This window comes from Schistocerca serialis, chromosome 6 (genome assembly GCF_023864345.2).
Source record: "Schistocerca serialis cubense isolate TAMUIC-IGC-003099 chromosome 6, iqSchSeri2.2, whole genome shotgun sequence".
Lineage (NCBI taxonomy): Eukaryota > Metazoa > Arthropoda > Insecta > Orthoptera > Acrididae > Schistocerca > Schistocerca serialis.
This window is the reverse complement of record NC_064643.1, coordinates 324,693,089-324,719,151: the sequence shown is the minus strand read 5'-3', so window position 1 is coordinate 324,719,151 and position 26,063 is coordinate 324,693,089.

Here is a 26,063-nt window from a genome sequence, read left to right as displayed (position 1 = left end):
ACGGTGAACGAATACTGTATGCTGATGGAAGTGGCACTGAAGCAGAAAGCGGTCCCCATTTGTGAACGCCATCTGGAGACTGTTGCTCGGAACTGAGAGGCGCAAGGCAAGTGGTTGTGCCCATGTGGTGGCTACCTCTTTTAGTATGGTTATGTGTCTCTATAGCCTGGTACACAGTACGTCGCAGTGTCTTGTTCCACTTAATTTCAATAGAGCCATTGCTTACAGCTATGACCTAACTTTAACGTAATCAGCACTGTCCTGGAAGGCCAATTTAAACTGTACTGTCCCCGCCAAAGGCCTGAAAAAACTCCTTTTATTTCTGATTCTCTCATACACCTGATGGAACCAACATGCCAATTGCAAGTCTCAGCAAATATCAAATCCCTTATCACAAGAAGTACAGGACACGAGTGTCTCCAGGAAGGAGGTAAAGAAGTCTAGATTGTTCGTGCAAGGGACAAATTACATCCATCGTCAAAGTTTGTGGAATAACTTCACAGCACCGCAACACCTCCTGGAGGCTTATTGTTTCCCCAGCTTCTACCGCCTCCTCTCCCCCTCCTCACTAGATTTCATCAACATGTTGTGACTGCGCAGGAGCTCATCTAACAAGTAGAACCTATAGAAAGTGATTTTGTTCCATGCAGCATCAGAAGAATCGTACAGACTTAAGTCATAATCGAGCACTCATTTGCTTTATTGATTAATCAGTTTTAATCTCGATGTTTCTGGTGTACAATGTAAGGTTTCTAATTTGTTTTTGGTATTCTGTGAGAGTGATACAAGCTCTATTTTTATTGGGTGTATATCATTATCGTATTTCATATTTGTACGCTGGATATTTTTGAAAGCGAGGAGTCATTTGCTTCATTGATTAATCAGTTTTAATCTCGATGTTTCTGGTGTACAATGTAAGGTTTCTAATTTGTTTTTGGTATTCAGTGAGAGTCATACAAGCTCTATTTTTATTGGATGTATATCATCATCGTATTTCATATTTGTACGCTGGATATTTTTGAAACATAAGTCTTCAATTATCGGTATGCTACACCAAAGAGATTCAGAGTTCAAGCAATGAGATCTTTGGTTATCAGTTGCATTGTCGTTACCAGTGAGCATTCAGAATGAAGTGTGCGAATGCTACTAATCGGTCTGGATATAGCTAGCAGAGCACAAACCAGAGGATGTTGAATTTTGGAAATATGATTAGGTAAAGATTGTTTTGGGAGGGTGAAGATTTTCAGTTAATGTTGTCAGTGCATTGCTTGCCTGCGAGTACTTTATTATGTGTTTGAAAAAGATCAAGTTTTAGGATTCTTCTTTACTGATTCGGATTTGTTAGCTCGACTGTCGAAACGTGATTAGTAAAATTGTCTTTCACATAGCTTGCACTAAGAAGTTATTAATTTACCATTTCTTTACCATTAGGTAGAGTAATATTTTTGTTAGAAAGGAATGACTTTTGTAAAGATGAGTCCAGTTGTTAAGAAATGAAAGTTTCAATATAGGTTTTGAATGTTAGTCTCTTCTACATAATTCAGTAAATGCAATATCTTCCACCGAATCTTCACGAAAGTTTCATTTTATAATTGCTTGCCGCCGCACTGCATATTGCACAATACGGTGGCTAAAAGCAAATCAGAAACTGCTTAGCATAGCTGCTCGTCCTAGCACTGCACTGCATACCGCATTCTTTTCTCTAGCTTGTTTTCTGCTTCACTGCATTTTATATTTTCACCACTTTCTAGAAGTACCGAGTTTCCGTTGCCACGAGTAAGACAAAAATTTGTTAGGGTTAGATTAATACTACAGCCAGTACACAATACCATTTACAATTAAGCGTTGCATAGTCCAGGTAAAGTTTAGTGCAGATCTCCTTCTTATGGAGACATTCTCATCCTTATAGAACATTGTTACATTTGCGTGTGCATCATTTAATGTTTCGAATTTTATTTAGTCAATCTGCGTACATTAATTCACAGGGTATTTTCACAGAAGCATGTTCGACCGTTATTCCTTCAAAATTCGATTTGCAGTTTTGTATAGAATTTTTATTCTGTCAGCTTTACGTGTTGGGATTGCGTGTCACGTACTGTGACGTCACTCTTCATAGCACTGTTCACTGCTCTGTACAATACAGAATTTCACAGGACACTTTCCTTGGCATACAGTTTTACGTTTTCTGGTTCTTTTGGTAAAATTTAATTCAGATACAGTTACATATTACAGATAGTTTTGGCGACTCATTTTGTCAGGGAGATATCATTTTATTACACCGTTTGCGTCTTTCAGATCCACATTCGACACAGATATACACAAAAGATGAAGGATAGGAGCCTAGTCCAATTTTATCCACGACAATAGACTCAGCAAGTGATAACAGAGTTGGCCATACAACAATCATAATGCCGAGAGGAGCTAAAATTCGTTAGCTGAAATCCATTATGCACGAAACATTTACCGTTCTTAAGGGGAGACAGTGGCAGTCTTGCAGTGATATTTTTGTAAATTCATATCTCTGTCATTATTTGTCCAATCTCACTGAAATTTTGCACACTTATGTATGTTGTTGTTGTTGTGGTCTTCAGTCCTGAGACTGGTTTGATGCAGCTCTCCATGCTACTCTATCCTGTGCAAGCTTTTTCATCTCCCAGTACCTACTGCAACCTACATCCTTATGAATCTGCTTAGTGTATTCATCTCTTGGTCTCCCTCTACGATTTTTACCCTCCACGCTGCCCTCCAATACTAAAGTGGTGATCCCTTGATGCCTCAGAACATGTCCTACCAACCGATCCCTTCTTCTGGTCAAGTTGCGCCACAAACTTCTCTTCTCCCCAATCCTATTCAATACTTCCTCATTGGTTATGTGATCTACCCATCTAATCTTCAGCATTCTTCTGTAGCACCACATTTCGAAAGCTTCTATTCTCTTCTTGTCCAAACTATTTATCTTCCATATTTCACTTCCATACATGGCTACACTCCATACAAATACTTTCAGAAATGACTTCCTGACACTTAAATCAATACTGGATGTTAACAAATTTCTCTTCTTCAGAAACGCTTTCCTTGCCATTGCCAGCCTACATTTTATATCCTCTCTACTTCGACCATCATCAGTTATTTTGCTCCCCAAATAGCAAAACTCCTTTACTACTTTAAGTGCCTCATTTCCTAATCTAATTCCCTCAGCATCACCCGACTTAATTCGACTACATTCCATTATCCTTGTTTTGCTTTTGTTGATGTTCATCTTATATCTTCCTTTCAAGACACTGTCCATTCCATTCAACTGCTCTTCCAAGTCCTTTGCTGTCTCTGACAGAATTACAATGTCATCGGCGAACCTCAAAGTTTTTATTTCTTCTCCATGAATTTTAATACCTACTCCGAATTTTTCTTTTGTTTCCTTTACTGCTTGCTCAATATACAGATTGAACAACATCGGGGAGAGGCTACAACCCTGTCTTACTCCCTTCCCAACCACTGCTTCCCTTTCATGTCCCTCGACTCTTATAACTGCCATCTGGTTTCTGTACAAATTGTAAATAGCCTTTCGCTCCCTGTATTTTACCCCTGCCACCTTTAGAATTTGAAAGAGAGTATTCCAGTCAACATTGTCAAAAGCTTTCTCTAAGTCTACAAATGCTAGAAACGTAGGTTTGCCTTTCCTTAATCTTTCTTCTAAGATAAGTCGTAAGGTCAGTATTGCCTCACGTGTTCCAGTGTTTCTACGGAATCCAAACTGATCTTCCCCGAGGTTGGCGTCTACTAGTTTTTCCATTCGTCTGTAAAGAATTTGTGTTAGTATTTTGCAGCTGTGACTTATTAAGCTGATAGTTCGGTAATTTTCACATCTGTCAACACCTGCTTTCTTTGGGATTGGAATTATTATATTCTTCTTGAAGTCTGAGGGTATTTCGCCTGTCTCATACATCTTCCTCACCAGATGGTAGAGTTTTGTCAGGACTGGCTCTCCCACGGCCGTCAGTAGTTCCAATGGAATATTGTCTACTCCGGGGGCTTTGTTTCGACGCAGGTCAAACTCTTCACGCAGTATCATATCTCCCATTTCATCTTCATCTACATCCTCTCCCATTTCCATAATATTGTCCTCAAGTACATCGCCCTTGTATAGACCCTCTATATACTCCTTCCACCTTTCTGCTTTCCCTTCTTTGCTAGAACTGGGTTTCCATCTGAGCTCTTGATATTCATACAAGTCGTTCTCTTATCTCCAAAGGTCTCTTTAATTATCCTGTAGGCGGTATCTATCTTACCCCTAGTGAGATAGGCCTCTACATCCTTACATTTGTCCTCTAGCCATCCCTGCTTAGCCATTTTGCACTTCCTGTCGATCTCATTTTTGAGACGTTTGTATTCCTTTTTGCCTGTTTCACTTACTCCATTTTTATATTTTCTCCTTTCATCAATTAAATTCAATATTTCTTCTGTTACCCAAGGATTTCTACTAGCCCTCGTCTTTTTACCTACTTGATCCTCTGCTGCCTTCACTACTTCATCCCTCAAAGCTACCCATTCTTCTTCTACTGTATTTATTTCCCCCATTCCTGTCAATTGCTCCCTTATGCTCTCCCTGAATCTCTGTACAACCTCTGGTTCTTTTAGTTTATCCAGGTCCCATCTCCTTAAATTCCCACCTTTTTGCAGTTTCTTCAGTTTTAGTCTACAGGTCATAACCAATAGATTGTGGTCAGAGTCCACATCTGCCCCTGGAAATGTCTTACAATTTAAAACCTGGTTCCTGAATCTCTGTCTTACCATTATATAATCTATCTGATACCTTTTAGTATCTCCAGGGTTCTTCCATGTATACAACCTTCTTTCATGATTCTTAAACCAAGTGTTAGTTATGATTATGTTGTGCTCTGTGCAAAATTCTACCAGGCGGCTTCCTCTTTCATTTCTGTCCCCCAATCCATATTCACCTACTATGTTTCCTTCTCTCCCTTTTCCTACACTCGAATTCCAGTCACCCATGACTATTAAATTTTCGTCTCCCTTCACAGTCTGAATAATTTCTTTTATTTCATCATACATTTCTTCAATTTCTTCGTCATCTGCAGAGCTAGTTGGCATATAAACTTGTACTACTGTAGTAGGTGTGGGCTTCGTATCTATCTTGGCCACAATAATGCGTTCACTATGCTGTTTGTAGTAACTTACCCGCATTCCTATTTTCCTATTCATTATTAAACCTACTCCTGCATTACCCCTATTTGATTTTGTGTTTATAACCCTGTAGTCACCTGACCAGAAGTCTTGTTCCTCCTGCCACCGAACTTCACTAATTCCCACTATATCTAACTTCAACCTATCCATTTCCCTTTTTAAATTTTCTAACCTACCTGCCCGATTAAGGGATCTGACATTCCACGCTCCGATCCGTAGAATGCCAGTTTTCTTTCTCCTGATAACGACATCCTCTTGAGTAGTCCCCGCCCGGAGATCCGAATGGGGGACTATTTTACCTCCGGAATATTTTACCCAAGAGGACGCCATCATCATGTAATCATATAGTAAAGCTGCATGCCCTCGGGAAAAATTACGGCTGTAGTTTCCCCTTGCTTTCAGCCGTTCGCAGTACCGGCATGGCAATGCCGTTTTGGTTATTGTTACAAGGCCAGCTCAGTCAATCATCCAGACTGTTGCCCTTGCAACTACTGAAAAGGCTGCTGCCCCTCTTCAGGAACCACACGTTTGTCTGGCCTCTCAACAGATACCCCTCCGTTGTGGTTGCACCTACGGTACGGCTATCTGTATCGCTGAAGCATGCAAGCCTCCCCACCAACGGCAAGGTCCATGGTTCATGGACTATACTTATGTATAGGGTTGCAATATACGTTAAATAATTTTTACAGAATTGTTAATAAAATTTTAATGCTGTGAGAGAATTTTGAATTTTTTTGGTACATTATTATTGTAAGGTACACTTTTTCATTATTTCCAGGCAAATTTGACAGTTTTTTCTATGATGAAGTAATACACACTAATAAGTGTACAATTAAGTGCAATAAAGTTTTGGTAAATTAACTGTATTATTTTCTGTGATGTTTTGGATTTGAACATTTTTTACGGACAAATTTTCCATGTACTATCAACTGTAAGATTATTTATAACGCCGAGATTAAAATTTTGTTCCACTTAAACATTGCTTATATGTAAAAGAATAAGTGTCCCAAATTTCATCAAAACATTTCCAGTGGTTTCTGACATATGTGTTACTGAAAGGAGAAAACCTTTAGTCGCAGAAAAATCGTTTTAAAGTTTGGATGAAATGTTTAAAACAATTTTTAACCATACCTTAGCTAAAACTGGCCATATCCATATTACGGTACTTTCTCATCATGTTCTATAGCTCTCTTAGCTGCTCTGATTCTTTGCCTAGCAATTTTTTATCCATATTCTATATTGAAGTCTCCGTCTGCGCGATTCGCTATTCGTCGATGATCTACAGCATCTGCTCAGTGAAGGCTCCAGGTGGAAGGCCCAACTTGCTGACGATGTGAAGTCTTGCTGCATTCCCATCATTAAACACTACTGCAGCTTCCAAAGCAGAAATATTCACTGCCAAATTGGAAACAAACACAGCTTTTGGACATCTCTTCCAAATAAGTGCGTTGAAACTTTGAGTTTGGTTCTCCGTTTTTCCATGCAGACGTTTTTCTAGCAGTTCTGGTGAAGCCAGGGCTCGAAAAGTTAGTTGAATGGCGATTGAAACTTCATAAGGAAGCTTATTTTTATAGCTGTAAGCCCCCCACTTTCCACGCTTTTCAGAAATTTGCACCATGCATTACAACATAGGCCATGTTGAGGTGTAGTGTTTGTCGACAAGTAATGAAACCAAATGGCCCATACTGCCTTCCTCATACCTACTATCCAAATCTGTGAGGTTATTTCTAATTGAAACACCGTAATAGAGTTGCAGGCTAACAGCTCTATACTTTGTTGGTCAGTTTTTACCTCCCAGTGGCTTCCATCCTCTACTACGGTAGCTTGCCTTTATTGTATGCTACAAATATTCTGAGTCGTCGATCCATCCTCTTCATTTTTTCAATAGCGCAGTCTTTCCCATAGGGCTGACTTTTAACTACATTTTTGAAAGTACTAGAGTCTCCATCTCCTAAATACTGTGAGTATCTTACTCCACACCTTCACAAAGACTCTGGAAAATGAGTTTCATACCAGCAGCTTCCATTCCACCACTGGAGCCTACATAATTCCCGCTGCAAACAGCTTTGCGAATTTCTTACCATTTTGTTTCTTTACCTGCATCGTTATGTTTCTTATCCAAGGAACATGCAGAACAATATTTACACATCACCTGTAAGTCTACTACTTTTCCAGTGTCGACAATAATGTCTGTTGAAACTCCATGCACTGAGGTATGCGCCTTCTTCAGCCAAGAACTGTTACAGGAAACTGCTGTATCTTTGATTTTAGTTGCATCACGATTTTCTTGACTTTCCCCCTGGATTACCATTTTGATGCTCTCTTCACTTACTTCTGCAACTGCATTGAGGAGAGTAGTGTTCATTGCAGTAAATTTTAAGGCAGGACAAGGCATGTTCATTACACCACAAAAAAATGTTCTACCATCTCTTCCGACCCCTATACGTTTTAGTCCATAGAAAATCTGATATTGGCTTCATACGTACTATTACTGAACTTCGATGTCTTGTCAGCATTACACTTTTGACATAAAATGTGCAATGCACTGTAACATCCACGAGATAGATTTTAGCTACAGTGTGACGAGAGGAAATTATGCCTCTAACAGTTATAAACATTATCTGTCTGACATATGAGAAATCAGTGAAAACGATAATAAATATTAGTTATTTATATAATATTTTATGATGTAATTGGATATATCGATGTGTATCATACAAAGATAATGATAATTGTAAATTCCTTTTATGATCTACTTTTGTCTTCCTTTGTTTTTACCTTTTGTTGGTTGGCTTTTGTAGGTTGTGGACGCAAGACGCATATCAAACTAAGGTCTGTTAAGAAATTGTAATAATTTGTTAATTATTACTTGAGAATAGAGTTCATTATTATTATAAATATGAGTGAATAATTATTTGTAACTTTAATTCCTTTCTCAGTAAGCATTATCTGGGTTAATTATTTCTTTCCGCTGCAAGGAGCGCAGCCATTGATGATAGCGATTTGTATCGCGTTGTTATCTGTGTTTCTTAGGGAAAAAAAATCGAAGCCGAGCGGTCGAGCGGTCTAAGGCGCTGCAGTCATGGACTGTGCCGCTGTTCCCGGCGGAGGTTCGAGTCCTCCCTCGGGCATGGGTGTGTGTGTTTATCCTTAGGATAATTTAGGTTAGGTAGAGTGTAAGCTTAGGGACTGATGACCTTAGCAGTTAAACCCCTAAAGATTTCACACAGATTTCAACATTTTTTTAAAAAAATCGAAGGTTTGCTTGATGAAAATTAGTCTTTTGATGAAAGTAAAGTTTAATAGGCATTTCAAATACTTATCCTGTTAAAAAGAAAATTTCCTCTAACAATAGAAAGTCCCTATCAATTGTCTGCCGCCATCTTAACAATTTCTCAGCGGCAAATTCAAATTACGCAACTCTGCAGACATAAATGCCGAAGGTAATAAAAATGTGTAAAAATAAATGTGCACCGGTGGTCCTGGACTCATTTTAATGTAAGTAGTTCGAATCAGATTGGTTCTTTAAAAATAGTGCTCATAGCACGATCCATATAACAAACTTTTTCTTGCTGATGTATGGAGGCGAAATTAATTACGCACGAGTTGCGAAGAATATTGTTTCAGCTAACATATGTCAGTGTTGTGCCCAGCTGATATTCGGTGGTTTTCATCATAATCAATACTTGTATAGAATCTGTTGTATGAACTGTGATTTAGTGAGCCTTACACAGCTTGCAGACAACACTTTAACTCAACGTTAACTTGGATTTCTTTAGCAACTTTACCAAATCTTTAGCTGGGAGAAAAACTTATTTAGTAATTACTCACTGTAATGAAATAAGATTATCATTTTCATTTACAAATTAGTTAAATACCAAACCACTGAATAACACAGCGATCGCCACAGTACAAACCAAACCTTCCTTTCTGTCATCCACCAAATTCACATTTCCTCCACAAACAGAGCAATTGCAGGCTTTTATAAGAGCCTGTGCCACCAATTCCAGATCCACAGTTCTGAAAACTATAATTCTGTCATGATTTGTTCCTTCTGACACGATACCTTTCCCGAGTTATAGTTTAGAAGCACTTGGAGACAAGCTGATGTTTGCATCTGCAGGCCTGACCCTAACCTCATCATCAGTTTTTCGCTTTATATTGTGAATATGGGACTTACTATATTTTTTAAATACTTTATCAGGCCTAGGCATTGTAGAAAACGATCAATATATTCAATCTTGAACGAATTCCACTAAACAGCACAAAACTTGTTTACAAAACTTCACAGGCTTCTGTACCACACTGCTTGGACCGCAAAACGGCTCCACAGCCTTCTATACGGCAGTAGTGTGTTGTTTACAAAAAATCACAGCCGTCTAAAGCTATATTTTCCAGGTTCACCCGTAAAATTGAGCAACAAAATACCTTGAAAGTGAGTCTGGTGCATTACACTGCTTACAGTTTAAATTTTTTATACCATTTGTAGTTCGAATTTTAAAAAATTGTCTAAATTATATTTACTTTCAAATAAGCAAATAAAAAAATCGTGATTTTTTCATGATTTCTGCCACCATCTCCCCTTAAGCAATTAAATACGCAGGGATTTGAAAAAGTAAGTTGCATATGTCGTCCAAGACTAACATCACTGCGCAACAAGAGTGGTGCCTTGCCAGAAGAGACTACATGTTCTAGGATTCCTACAGAAACACGGCTCCTGCGCTATGGATAACGACTGCATCACAATGTGCGAATGAAATGGCGTGGCAACTGTAAACATATACCGAAATACACACGGGGCAGTAAGAATCTTCTGGGATTACGTATCAAATTCGCCTCGCAATATGTACCATACTTTTCAAATTCCCCTCATATCTTACTCTTAAATTGGAGGAAAAGAGAGCACGTGTTTTGGTAATGAGTTTTCACTGGTTACGTGAACTTATTTTAATATTTCGAAAGGCACTATGACAATGAGACGAGCGAGAGAGAAACACGAGCAATAAGAAGCGTCAGTGGAACATGATGGTATGTTGCACAGTCTGTAGACTGCAGCATGTCTTGCATAGATGGAGGCCGTGGTACATCTTCCTGTCTCGTAAGTCGTGAAGGTAATTTACGCCTCGTGCGTGGTAAGCGTTACGATATATATTAGAGGCTCTCACCGCCCTTCTGAGTACGCGAGCTCCAAGTATAACATGGTGCCTATCAAGAGATCCATTGTGTTGGACACTGATTATCGTACGCGGACTTTAGGCGTCCGCAGCTTTAGAAAAAAGCAAAAACCAGCCTGAGTTATCCTATTAAGTAGGTTCCAGCAAGAAAATAGCTTAGTGTCGAAGTTGGCACTGTTTTCTTTTTCCACCGTAACTGAAAATTTCTGCAATTACTTAGATCATTTTTACAGGCATGTTCTGAAGGATTTGTATAGATTTGTTTGGTTGCCACAACCTATTGCTCCCAACCTCGAATTATCTCCCAGCAGAAGTGCAGCCTTTGTGTCCTCCTTCATACAAGAGATCATTGTTTACTAGAGTTTTGATGAAAATTAATAATTATAAACCAACAGGAGTGATATTAACATTAGCATTAGCCAAAAACGTTTCCGAGCCTAGCTAATGATGTTGTTTCATTTACGTTTTTCTCTCTCGTTTTGGAAGCACACATAAAATATTATTTAAAGTTTAACAATAATTATTCAAAAACTCATCCCTGAAAAAGGAATCACAATTCAGTTCAGTTACACTATGTGATCAAAAGTATCCGGACGCCCCCAAAAATATATGTTTATCATATTAGGTGCATTGTGCTGCCACATACTGCCAGATACTCCACGTCAGTTAGTCATTAGTCATTGTGAGAGAGCAGAATGGGGCGCAGCGCGGAACTTATGGACTTCGAACGTGGTCTGGTGATTTGGTGTCATATGTGTATACGCGAGATTTCCACACCCCTAAACATACCTAGGTCCACTGTTTCCGATGTAAGAGTGAAGTGGAAATGTGAAGGGACACGTACAGCACAAAGCTTACAGGCCGACCTCGTCTCTTGACTGACACAGACAGCCGATAGTTGAAGAGAGTCGTAACGAGTAATATGCAGACATCTATCCAGGTTATCACACAGGAATTCCAAACTGCATCATGTTCGAGCGGCTCCCATAAGCTATATATCATGCCGGTAAATGCCAAACGACGCCTCGCTCGGTGTAAGGAGCATAAACATTGGACGACTGAACAGTGGAAAAACGTTGTGTGGATTGACGAATTACGGTACACAATGTAGCGATCTGATTGTAAGTGTGCGTATGGGGAATGCTCGGTGAATGTCATCTGCCAACAGTAAAATTCGGAGGCAGCGGTATTATGGTGTGGTCGTGTTTTTCCTGGAGGTGGCTTGCGCCCGTTGCTTTTTGCGTGGCACTGTCACAACACATGCCTACATGGATGTTTTAACCACCTTCTTGCTTCCCACTGTTGAAGAGCAATTCTAGGATGGCGATTGCATCTTCCAACACGATCGAGCACCTGTTCGTAATGAACGGCCTGCGACGGAGCGGTTACACGACAATAACATCCCTGTGATGGACTGACCTGCACAGAGTCGTGAACTGAATTCTATAGAACACCCTTGGGATGTTTTGGAACGCCGACTTCGTGTCAGCCCTCACCGACCGACATCGATACCTCTCCTCAGTGCAGCACTCCGTGAAGAATGGGCTGCCATTCCCCAAGAAACCTTCCACCACCTGATTGAACGTATGCCTGTAAGAGTGGAAGCTGTCATCAAGGCTAAGGGTGGGCCAACACCATACTGAATTCCAGCATTAACGATGTAGGGCTCCACGAACTTGCAAGTCATTTTCAGCCAGGTGTCCGGATTCTTTTGATCACGTAGTGTAGGTGTACATATTCTTTTACCTAGAGACATATTAAAAACTGCATCCTTTTCGTTGTCACGCAGTTCATAAATGATCATCATAGATATGCAACAAGACAAAAAAGTCTTAGACAAATTTTTGTTTAACAGGCAATAACGTAATAGTCACAAACATGTAAATGTATTTACAAGATGTACATAATATAGCCACGCGTAATCAAACAGAAGGCAAAATGTAACATTTGTTTACCCTGATTACATTATTGTATTAAAGATGTGCAGAAGGTAGATTTTACGTAACGTTCAATTTCTTGATATTATTAACAATATATACATCAGTTGCCTCTACTATTCGTCAGTGTTGCATAGGAAGTTGGCCACCAATAAATCTCTTAGGCTCCTGATAATCTGAAATCTGTTGTTAATTTATCTACGTTAAGGGTGACTGAGCTCCGTAGGTGTGGACTCTATTACTCTAAAAAAATACAACAACCAGCCACTTTTTGTATAGATTTAGCTGTATTACTGAACACATAAAATACTGCAAATCCTTGTCGCAGGTTGCCTGTCTAACGCCTTGCAGGGGCATCAAGGGTTTGCTTTTTAATATTGCTTGTAATTACTGACTGGATTTAAAAATTTAAAATTCTCTCATTATATACTCATTGAGAGGGATAATTTTACGATAAAAGATTGAAACAGTAATTCAGGCATTAAAGTTAGAGGCTGTGTTTGTATCTTCAGACAGCGTAAATCGCAGCGCAAATATTACCCAGCTTATATTCAGTCAGTATTTGAGAATGAAAGCACATAGCGTCTTCCAAAAAATTTCACAAGTAATTTCAAATATTTTTGATGTTTTTCCTCACTGTCACCTTCCTCGAAACAATGAAAGAAAAACAGTTTATTGATTACTACATGTTATCTATTCATAAAGTATAAGTTCAACATCAGGCAAGACGTTTTAATTTATTACTTCTTAGCTACTGACTCTATCAGCAACAAATTTTGCAGGATATCTACATATGCCACTGAAGGTACCTGTAAAATTATGTCATTGTACCACATTTGGTTCATGAGGTATGACATCATAAACATTGAGATGTTTGAAAAAATAACTCATTTGCATTAGTTTATACTAAGAAACATTTCGTTCTTTTACCTATTTTCAGTTGGCGTAATACATTTATATGTTTAAAATTTTTGCTAACAATTTTGGGTTACAGTGATCTTGTGAGCTATATAAAATCAGTAAAAAACATTCTAGATCGCGATGGTTGTTTTATTAAAATTACCTGTTTCGGTCTAGTCTTTTGCTATCTTCAGACAGCTGACGATGCACAGAACAGTCAGTTGACCTCAGTCGCCGAAACAGTTCCAGCGTTTGAGGTTAACTGACTGTTCTACACATCGTCAACTTCAGCTGATGGTGGCATCTGAAGATGGCCTAACACTAGGCAAAACTGGTTATTTTAATAAAATAACCATCGCGATCTAGACTGTTTTACATTGATTTTATACTCATATGTCCTTTAGTGTAATGTTTTTATCGGCTGCATTTTAAACTCTCCAACTGTCTTTTGTTCTATAATTTGTGGTTAATTTGCTACATTTGTATCCATCGCACAAGCAAGTTTAGTTCGATGCTGGACTGACGCAGCGTGTAGGCACATTGTTACTGTAGTTCTTCACGTAAAGAACTGGTCGTAGGTTGTGTTCCAAAAATAAACAGCATAGAGACAGAAGTGATGACGCTTTCTGCAAGAGTTGACCATCATTTTGCAGGAGAATGCACACAACAGGAAAGTAAATAATAATGTTACCATATTTAACCAAAATATTGGTTGATTAAAGAAAAAAGTAGATTCTCACAAAAGTAAAGTAAAAAATAATGTTACCATTTTTCACCAAAATATCCCAGGACTGAAGAATCAAGTAGATGAGCTTCTGGTTTGTTTAGATGGCATTGAATCTTATAATGTAATAGATACACTATGCCTGTCTGAGCATCACATTGTGTCTGATATGGAGAAGGTAAATATCAGTGGTTATAAACTAGCTGCACATATGAGTAAAAAGAATATGGTGAGAGGAGGAGTTGCCATATATGTCAAAAGTTATCACTGCGTAGAAAGCCTAGATACAAAAAAGTTTTGTCGAGAGCAACATACAGAAGCATGTGCCTTTCAACTTAAACTGAAGGAGGGCTCTTTTATAATTGTAACAGTATATAGGTACCCTTCAGAAAACTTTCATTTATTCCTGGAAAACTTGGATGCCTTGTTGTGCTATCTGTCAGATAGGGGAAAGCAAATTATTATTTTTGGGGACTTCAATGTTGATTCACTGAAAGAGTGTAATAGGAAGAATGACCTGGAAGTCTTGCTCGGTTCTTTCAATTTGACATCTGTCATTAATTTTCCTACTTGGGTAGTAAAGGACAGCAGCACATTGATAGATAACACTTTTATAGACCAAGATAGGTTTAAAAACATAAATTCTTGTCCTGTTGAGAATGGCCTTTCTGATCATGATGCTCAACTAATTACAGTATATGACATAACTCCATTCAGTAATTCAAAACTACCCTCCAAAGTTGTGTGTTCAATTAATGACTCAACAATTAGAAATTTCAGAGAAAATCTTCAGCAGTTATACTGGGATGAGGAGTACAAGGAACCTGATGCTAATTTAGAATATAACTTATTTCATGATACACTTGTAAGTGAATTTGAAAACTGGTTCCCCAAGAAAGTAGTTAAATCTAATTATAAGAAACCATGCAACTAACGGAATAAAAATATCTTGTAACCACAAAAGGGAACTGTATCTAACAACAAGAAAGAGTAATGACCCAGAAACAGCCAAATATTATAAAAACTACTGTGCTACATTAAGAAAGGTTATTAAAAAGTCCAGAAGCATTTCCATCATGTCTGAGATTGATACCTCTGATAACAAAATCAAAACAATTTGGAATATTATTACAAGGGAGACAGGTCAACCAAGAGTACAGGATGACAACATCACCATCAAAGCGAATGGAAACGTAATAAACAACAAGCTGGAAGCCGAAAACGTTTTGAATAATCATTTTTTAAATGTTGTAGAGAAAATAGGATCTAAATGTTCATTAGAAGAAGCAAGGCAGTTAATGAAAGAGGCCTTATCCACACCATTTGATAAATTGAAATTCCACCCACCTCTCCTTCTGAAATTAGGAAGATAATAAACTCTCTCAAGAATAAAAGCTCACATGGAATTGATGGCATTTTCAGCAGGATAATAAAAGCTTGTTCCGGAGAAATAAGTGGGATTCTTAGCCACATATGTAATAGCTCTCTGAAGCAGGGTATTTCCCCAGATAGACTGGAGTATGTCATTGTTAAACCACTGCATAAAAAATGGGATGCATCTGATGTCAACAACTACCACCCAATCTCTCTTCTGACTGCCTTATCCGAAATTCTTGAAAAAGTAATGTATTGTAGAGTAGCTCCACATCTGTAAGTTTGGTTTCATGAAGGGTTTTTCAACGGAAAATGCTATATATACTTTCACTAATGAAATATTAAATGCTCTGAGTAACCGTAAGTCACCCATTGGGATTTTTTGTTATCTATCAAATGCTTTTGATTGTGTAAATCATGGAATACTTCTAGATAAGCTCATGTACTGTGGTTTGAATGGGACAGTGCTCAAATGGTTTAAATCATACCTAACTGGAAGAGTGCAGAAAGTTGAAATAAGCAGTTCACATAATATACAAAAAAAAAACGGTGATTTCTCAAACTGGAGAACAATCAAGAATGGGGTGCCACAAGGTTCGGTCTTGGGTCCTCTGCTGTTCTCAATGTATATTAATGACTTGCCATTCTATATTCACGAAGATGCAAAGCTGGTACTTTTTGCCGATGATACAAGGATAGCTATCACACCCAAAACACAGTATATACAGTTCCACACAGTAAATGGAATGACACCATTAATAAATATAGACTTCGATCAGAAATCGGTAGCTAAGGTAGAATATTCAAAATTTCTAGGTGTATGCATTGATGAGGGGTTGAACTGGAAAAATCACACTGAGGATCTGCTGAAACGTTTGAGTTCAGCTACTTATGCTATTAGGGTCATTGCAAATTTTGGCGATATACATCTCAGTAAATTAGTTTACCACGCTTATTTTCATTCTCTGCTTTCATATAGCATCATATTCTGGGGTAACTCATCATTGAGTAAATGGGTGTTCATCCAAGATCATCCTGCAGACACTTATTTAAAGAGCTAGGGATCTTCACTGTAGCCTCACAATATATATATATTCACTTATGAAATTTTTTATTAACAATACGAACGAATTCAAAAGTAATAGCAGTGTACATGGCTATAACCCTGGGAGAAAGGATGATCTTCACTACTCAAGGTTAAATCTAATTTTGAATCAGAAGGGGATAAATTATGCTGCCACAATAGTCTTTGGTCACTTAACTAATAGCATCAAAAGTCTGACAGATAGGCATATAGCATTTAAAAGGAAATTAAAAGAATTTCTGAATGGCAACTCGTTCTACTCATTAGATGAATTTTTGGATATTGTAAGTGGGTAATTTCCCCAACCCCCACAAAAAAATTAAGTGTCATGTAATATTTTGTGTAATGTAATATCTTGTATAGACACCTTTTATTAACCTGACATGTTTCACATCATTAAGAAGTGTCGTATTCATGATCTATGGAACAAGTACCAATCTAATCTAATCTAATCTCTGATCAAGCACGTACAGTGCAAGCTTTTAGTGATTTGTTTGACTGATGAGGCTGATAAATGCTATACCACCTACTGCAGTCCCTTGACTTAAGCTCTCGTAAGTTCAACTCGATTTCTAAACTGAAGAAAGCACTTGACGGCATTCGCTTCAGAACTGCTACAAATTCGTCGGGCAATAGCTCGCGCCGCTCGAACTGTCAACACAACTGGCACCGCTAATGGTATCCTACGACTTCCACATTGCTGGCAACGGGTTATGCTGGTGACTACTGTGAAGGTCAGTAAAACTTTTAAACACGTATCTATTTTGTACGAGCTGTAAATAAATAGTTGCCACCATTAAAGTTCCAACTCTTGTATATAACAGCTTCACTCTGGGATGAAAAATGTATCATTTATTTTTAGTTGATCTACACACGAGTAAGTGACGTTTTCGATACGCATTTCGTTACTGTCACTATATTTGACCATCTGTTTGGTGATACTTTTTTTGGTAATGCTTTTCATGGTAATACTTATTTTTTGCTAATGCTTTTGACTGCCATCCCCTTTTTTTGCTTTCTGTACTGGTGTCTAGCTTTTCAGCTAATGATGTATCGCAGGAATTAAGTACTAAAGTTAATGAAAGGATTCTGCAGAAGGTAGATGCATGTGGGAGCACAGTAGGTAACATGTACAAAGACTTCAAAGTAGATGTCGAAAGTTGCCAGGCAGTTACAACAGAAGTCTCAAAGAAGTCCGCTGAGGTCGGAACTAAAATAAACAAGCTTGCAGACAATATCATCACTCTGAAAGGTCAGGTCAGTGACCTGACACAGGCGCTATCCGACATTAACATTGAAAACAGGGTGAATGATGCTGCCGCAAACGTACTTTCCACGACAGGAAAAGAATTTGTAGAATGGGTCGAGACTAAAGAACAGTACATAGGAAACAAGGTTCAACACGACTTAAAAGAAGCCGTTAAGTCAGCCACAGCTGAAGCTTTAGCTGCTCCAGGCACATCAGGAGATACGCTTCTCAGTGAATTAGGAGAGATTCGTAGAGTTTTTCACCGAGATCTTCCCGAGTGGAAGCGACACCTCACTGAAGAAATCGAGCAGTTGCAACAACAAGTCAATGATTTTGCTAATGACAGTACAAGTGAGTATTCACACTTAATTTCTTCAGAACATGAATACGATAATAATCCCGTGTCTCGTGTAAAATTATCTCCACTTGTTCATTGTCACAGCAGTGAGAACACGTTAGTATGCAACCAGAATGATCAAGTAACTCTTGTCGAGCTCATGAAAGAAGAAAGCGTTCTAAAGCACCGCGTGTTCCAGCCTTTTCTGCCAGAGAAACGCAACATCCACCCAATGGTTTTTCTGAAGTCATTTAATGGTGTTTTTCCTGATAGCTGGGATGACAAGCAACGTATGCGCTTTATAGTAGGTTACAATCAAGGAGAGGGTTCTTTGTGGGGAACAGAAGTGATTGACAAATGTAATACTTACGCTGACTTCTAAAAAAAATTTCTGAACAAATTCTGAAATTCAGGCATACAACAACGCCTCAGAAAGGAAGTATATAATGCTGAACGGTTTAATACGAGAAGCGCTGGTTTCCGTAGGTACTTTGAGAAATATCTGCTAAAAATACAATATTGGGACATTCCCATTTCCACGATAGACTTAATTATGATCCTTAAGTCAAAGCTACCGGTATGAATGAGGGAGAAGTTAGTAAATGTCAGTGATGACGACACGGTGGCTTTTCTGTCAGTACTTGACAACCTTGACATGATTCAAGAGGACGTGAGTGCAAGTGCACGGAGTAATTGTAATCTTGGCCGCACACTACACAGCCGCACGGCGTAGGCGCAGACTCAGGTATGTCATACCAACCCAACAGCAGTAAAGGACACGACGTCCAATATGATAATAACAACTACTATCGCCGCATCGGGAAGCAGAAACATAAATTCCAGGGTCAAAACAGGTACTATCCCATGTACCAGACAACACAACAGCAATATGGTAATTCACCGATTAATTACAATGATCGCTATCACTACAATAACTATCGCCAAAACAATAATAATAACAATAATTTCAATGGAACAGGACGTTGGATTAACATCAACAATCAGCAGCAGTATGGTAACCAACCTAGATTCCAGCACTGTTCTCAATGGAGAAATGCTCCGATCCTTCCAAGCAATACAAACAACGGTGTACTCCAAACTTTAGGAACAGTCCGCCGGCTTTTACTAACAATTAACTTCAAAATCGTGAACCTCAAAATTCTCGCATCTATTATGCCCTAGCAAACCAGCCCACAGACACCATCTCGGCTGAAATTCCGGCAAATAGCCCGCAACTTAGGTGGAATACGGAAGGAAACTTCATACCGAGAGTACCGCCCGGTACTTCAAAGGTAACTGTGAGCGAAATTCAACCTAATGAACACGCGGAAAACTAAAAGCAGTTTCTTTTTCTTGCCTCCTTGGGGAAGCTGCGGAACATTTTGGGGGCGATTTCATTAGAGGACAAATCGACCTTATACGATATGACAATGACTGTGACTTACGGGTTGACTTGTTGAAGGAGAATGACGTTTCGAATGGCGAGTATTTATGGGAAAACCAGGTTCAGGCATCCACTATGATTCATATATATGATGTAGCACTTGTTGCTATAGTAGATCTGATGCCAATATCAATGTTTTGTCTTTATGTGTATATAAGAAAGTGCGTTCTGTAGCAAAAGTTCTGTCATTACCAGTACAAGGGTGTACCGTATCCGGAGCTGTAGGCTCTTTAGTTCAAAAAGTGACGCTACAAATTAATGTCCAGTGAGATTTGCATCAGACACCGTACCATGTACTTTTCTAGTTGTTAAAAATCTGTCAGTACCTTGCCTCCTAGGAATGGAGTTTCTACGTAAGAATCGTGTCATCATGGATTTGTATGAAGGTACATGTACTCTCAGATGCAGTGATAAGAGTATAGTATTCGACTTATGAGGACCAAAGTTAAGTTGTCCAGCCAAGAAAATAAAGTAAAGCTCCGCAAGCTCACATCTCGACAACAATGTTTCAATTGTTTAGACGAGTCAGGAGGTGGGGACTAAGACTTTGACTTATTACCGACACATGAAGAATTACTGACGAAGGCTAATGAATCTCACGGATTAGGTGACCGACAAAGAAAGGAACTATACGACCTGTTGACACAATTTATCACTGTGTTTTCTAAGAAACCGGGAATCATAGCCAGCTTTGTATTCGACATGAAAGTTAAGCCCCACAGCACCTACTGTAAAACCACGTATGCAGTTCTGCAATCCTGCAGGGAAGAAGTACGGCGGAAATCCGCAAAATGTTAAACTGGAAAATAATTGAGCCCTCTGATTCTCCATATTCGAGCCCATTATTGTCTATGTTTAAACAGGACGGAAGTGTTAGGCTTGTTCTAGACGCTAGGCACATCAACAAAATTATTGTTCCTGTGTGCACCCGGCCGGAAGCGTTGGAGGAGCAACTACAAAAGTTTATGGTATCAAATTTCTAACCTCTATTGACCTTCGAAGTAGCTATTGGTAGGTGAAGCTGTCGCCATCTCCAAGGAAGTACACGGTCTTTATCTTTGCGGGTCAGTCATATCAATTTTGTGTCATACCCTTTGGCTTGAATATTAGTTCAGGTGTCTTTATTGCCGCACTTAGGTCATGATTTACTGGACAAAATAACTGTCTATGTCGATGATCTCTTAGTAGCCTCGACTTCATGGGAGGAACATCTTGACTTGACTCGGAAAATCTTCGTGAGGTTTGCTAAATTTGGCGTTACTGCCAATTTACGGAAATCAAAGTTTGTAAAAAAGGAAGTAAAATTCCTTGGTTATGTAATGTCTTCTGAGGGAATTTCTCCCGATCCTAACAAACTGTCTGCTATAAGGAACTTCCCTGTGCCCTGCACCAAAATACAATTAAAAGCTTTTCTAAGGTTAACGTCTTTCTTTCGTCACTTTATACCAAATCAATCCATGAACAATTCAGTGTTGCACAACCTATTAAAGAAAAATGTTCATTGGGTATGGACCTCTGAATGGCAGCAAGCCTTTGACAAAATCAAACAAGCTCTTCTGGATAGCAATATCCTCAGTCATTCGGATATGAACTCAAAATTCTGCACTTCTTGTGACACCTCATTTCAAGGCTTGGGCGCTTGTTTGTTCCAGCTAAAGAAAACTGGAGATAAAGAGGGGATTAGGATAGTTAGTTTCGCCAGGCGTGTGCTGACGGAGTGCGAGAGATCGTACTCTGTTACGGAGTTTGAAGGATTGGCAGTTGTATGGGCGTTCCGCCGTTTCAATTATTACATTTATGGTCATTCGATCAAAGTGTATTCCGATCATCAAGCTCTTAGCTTTCTCCTTTCGTGTAAGCTCTATCATCCGAGACTTAGTCGCTGGTGCCTATTTCTACAGGAGTACAATTTCGAAATTGTTTACATGAAAGGCAAGAACAACATCGTTGCAGATGAATTGTCACGCATGTCGGAAGGTAAGCCGGAGCCTACGGAACTTGTAGAACAGATTTCCAATCACAAGATACTCCTTATGAAAGATCCCTTGAATGGTAGTTATTTTCTACGTCTTTGCGACAGAGGGGTACTCTGCGAGAAAGTGCACGTAATTGGAAGAGAGTCAAACAACTTCTACAAGACAACCCTAATCATCGTTTTCGAAATTTTATAAATCACACAATGGTGTTTTATTTCAACGTACATATATGTTGACGGAGCAATGGTGTGTTTGTATTCCTGAGGAGTACGTAGAATATCTCATATGATACACTTACCTATCCTGGGGACATTATGGCCCTGAGAAGTGTAAAAGAAAGATTTCTGTCTGTTGCTACGTACCCAATCTGCGTAAGAGAATTTATAAACTGCTAAGCACTTGTTGAATTTGTCAGAAGGCAAAGCCCTTCAATCTTTCGAATGTCATACTTTTGAATCCTATCTACACTGAGCGTCCTAACCAAATAGTCAATCTCGAGAACGCAGGTCCACTTCCGAGAGGAAGAGGAGGTGCTAAGCACCTTGCTGTTTTGCTAGACCTCTTCACTAAGCACGTGCGTTTATACGCGATGAAGTCTTCCAGTGCAAAATCTTTAATAAGACGAATAGAAAAGGATTATTTTCCTCGTTTTGGTAAGCCGGAAACAATGTTGTCTGATAATGCTTCAAACTTTTTTGGAAAAGAGTGGAGAAAGTTACTTGCCAGTAATGGTGTTAGACAGATTCTAATTTCGAGATTTAGACCAGAAAGTAACCCGACAGGACGAGTCTTCAAAGAATTTAAGCGTTTTATTCGCACCTATGTACCGAACCAGCAAACACGGCGTGTCGATTTCGTTACTCCATCTGAAGAGATTGTAAATAACGTTCCACACACTTCGACCGGTTTCACACCTTCAAAACCAATCTCCAGGCAAAACGAAAGCAATGAAAGGACTGATCCTATCCCCAAGATACAAGGTCCGGAAGTCAACCTAGATAATAAGTTTACGCCATGATCTCTCTCACAACTCATACTAATTTAACAAAAAAGGTACTTGACAAGCATGTCAATAAAGTTCTGTCATATCGCTTGAACGGGCGTGTTCTTCTGAGGACACACTTCAAACCATCTCTCATCTTACGTAGAAATCGTAAGTGGCAACACCTATACGAAGGACCGTTTGTTATGGTCAGGAAGCCACATATTGGTTGTTATGTGTTGGCAGATTCAGTTAGTGGACGAGTAAAAGGACTTTACCACCATGTAGACATAAAGAAGTACCATGAAAAACATTTAAAAAATCATTTATTATGTTAAGCTATAACTTGAAACAAGAGTGTGATCTGTTTAGAAAGTATGTGAGTCAACAGCATGTACATGTATTCTGTAGGTGACGTATTCATTTGAGTGAGGTGGACGCAAAGTAATGATGGAGCTTGAAGGATATGAAGTGATTGAAGAAGGTACTCTACGTATTTGGAAAATAAGATTTGCCTTAGTTTTTAAGGTAGTTTTAAGTTTCTTGAGCCATGGAGGGTTGCAGTCGTTGAATTGAGTAAGGGATGTACCGAAGTGCCATTTGCTGCTTTGGTTTTAAGTTTTGGCAAATCTCCTTTTCACCAAGAAGTAAACGTTTTCTTTAAATTCCTCATTCAGTCCAGAATGTCCGTATATGTGAAGTAATAACCTAAGTTAAGCTTTGAAAGGATTGATGTTTTAAGTCGCTAGAACCAAATACGATGCAAACTGATACAATGTAATCTGTAGATTACACCGAGTATAAGTAGCAACATATAGTTAATGTACAAAGAAATGAGTAATGGTACTCGCAGCTGGAGAGCAACTTTAATTTATGTATTACTATGAGTCAACAAGGTCAAGAAATATGCATTTATAATGATAATTAGGTCCTGTATTGGAGAAAATTAGAGAGACTATTCCTATGCCACGAGTATCATATAGAAACCTTCGATACTAAGATACCTAGTTGAGGACTGAGATAATCAGCTTATATTCTACTGCTATGTCAACATGGCTTGATTTTGAGATATATTTGACGATGCTTTGGAAGCGGATTTGTGCGACATTTTAATACTGAAGTCAAGCTATGCCGCGTGGATGACATTAAAAGCGGTGTAGCCAAAGAATGAATTAGCTAAACTGATTATTTCACCTATTACCTATCTTCGTATCTTTTATTTCTTTGCATTACCCTATTGTAGTTTTCTTCTTTAGCATTCTTACCTTTCTACTTTAGGCGGTAGGGGAAGAAATTTAGAAATTGGTTCAAAAGACTTGACGTGTGTGTATTGCGTGTATTGACGATCGTAGCTCATTGGTTAATGCGTATCTGCAGTTACTTATCGAAACGTGATGTAAATCTGATTTGCTTTGAGCAAAAGCAGCCTAGGAAATAAGAATAATTTCCCCGATTTCTATTAGATGAAGTTTTGAACGTTAACTGTTCGGCAAGCCAAAGAGGATATATTTTACTGATTAAATGAACAAAGAAATTTAAAAAAATGCTGTTATAGAACAATAAGAAACGGAAAAGAATCAGATTTAAAATACATATAAAATATAATGTCCTTCAGAAGCACCATTCAGAATAGCAAACACGACTTTCTTGAGGTCTTGGACAGTAGTTAAAAAAATGTATATTAGTAAATGATCCTTTTATGACAAGTAATTTTAGCATTACCTGTGTTACTCTGTGGTATAAAGACATCTATATGGACACGTATGGATTGCTACGTGTGACTCATTTAGTGACAAAATGATGGACACGTATATATATTGGTGCCAGTAAAATCGTAATCTGCCACATGTTTGGACATGAAAAACTAGTTATTTCTTGTGTGAATCAAAACTGTGATAAACTTATGGACACGTGTGATATTCTGCGTGTGAAGTAGCATTATAATTATTCTCACGTTGCATCGACGATACAATTACTATCAGACAAAGGATAGACAAGTTATTGTACTCACCGCAATAGTTAATAGAAGTCATTTTCATCGACGACTGTTCTTCGTCGCTGGTGCAATCAATTTACCGTCCAGGTTGACCATGTCGCCTTGACGAGCTGCTCCAGTACCCATGATTCAACAAAATGCACAAGTTATAAAACGATTGGTAACCACTGAACTATCTGCCTCGCGCAGGACGCGGACTGCCAACGCTGTTAAACCGCCAGTTCGTTACCACGTGACTGTGAAGCACTCTGGCAACATTCAATGACTGCTCGCCGGCCCGCGCTCAACAATAAGCATTCCTCTCCAAAGCGGGCGCAAGCGTGCTCCAGATTTGCGCTGAAAATGGAATAAAAATAATAAAACGTTAATAAACTACGCACGATTTTACATTTACATGAAAAGGACACTAATGATGACTTTTGCCTAACTATGAAAATTGCTACGGCAATATTGCTAAATGCATTGGTTAAGAAAGACCTGCGCAAGACGAAACGTGAACGTGTTTTTCTAATGCTTGCTAATAAAAGAATATGAAACCTAGATACAAACCATGAATAATATATAATATATATGTACATAGTCTGTATAGTAATTTTTATTGTCTTAAATTCTTACTCTATATTCCCTTAGATTAAGATACTGGTTAATGAGCGAGACCTAATACAGATTTTTTTCTCTGAATTTTCATTTGCTGAAACATGAATCGGAATGAGATTAAGACAGCCCCCAAACTGACTTATTCGTCATTGAATCAGTCATCAACTCTCCTGATTCCTGACACGACCCGAAGGATCGTCGAGTCAAGAAATATCATTCCCCCCTTCAAATAGTGAAATTCCCAGTGTTTTCCACCAGAATGTGAAAAGGTGATCCCCAGTTATAGTGCAGTGAGAAGTGAAAGGTGAAAGAATTTCCCTGTGAAAATCACCCGAGTTCATAAGAAATATCCCCAACCACCAAGTGAAGAGTGACGTCGCTACGAGAAAGACTGATAAAAGTTTTATGTTCTGTTCAAAATTGGCGGAAATGCACCAATACTTCAAATGAATTCCTGTAATCAAATTTCTTTTCTTCTTGTCAATATTTGTGTATATATGTATGTGTATATGTATTTCATTTGTATTTGTATCTATGTTGGTATTTCAATGTTCCTATTGACTGAGAGTAATTCTTGAGAATACGCAAGAAGGAACCTATGTTAAATCCTTGAACACTTGTGATGAAATCAAGCCACAACCAAGTTTGTTAATGATCAAGCAACTGTGATGAGTTTTGACTACTTAATGTGAAACGTATATACCTCTATATGCCTTATGTTAAGTTTGTTTTGCTCCCTACAAGGAGAGATCCTTAATTCTTGATTCACTAAGTACATGAATCCATCAATATTATGGTTGCGCGTGGGTCGTAACGATCTTTCAGAATCATTACTCCTCACGCGGGAAGCGATGTAATGTTATTGGGCTTTCCGTCGTATGAAAGCTGTGAGTACCCTTGGAAAGGCATTCACCTAGCTGTGTATTGAATGATCAACTTATAAGACCTATTCTTTGAAAGACGTTTGTTTTACATAATTTACGTAACTGTAAAGATGCGTATCTAGCGGGAACGCTAGTACATCGATTGCGCAATCAAAGAAACATTTTAACAGAAGCTGAACTGAGCGTCCCGCTTAGATCTATATATA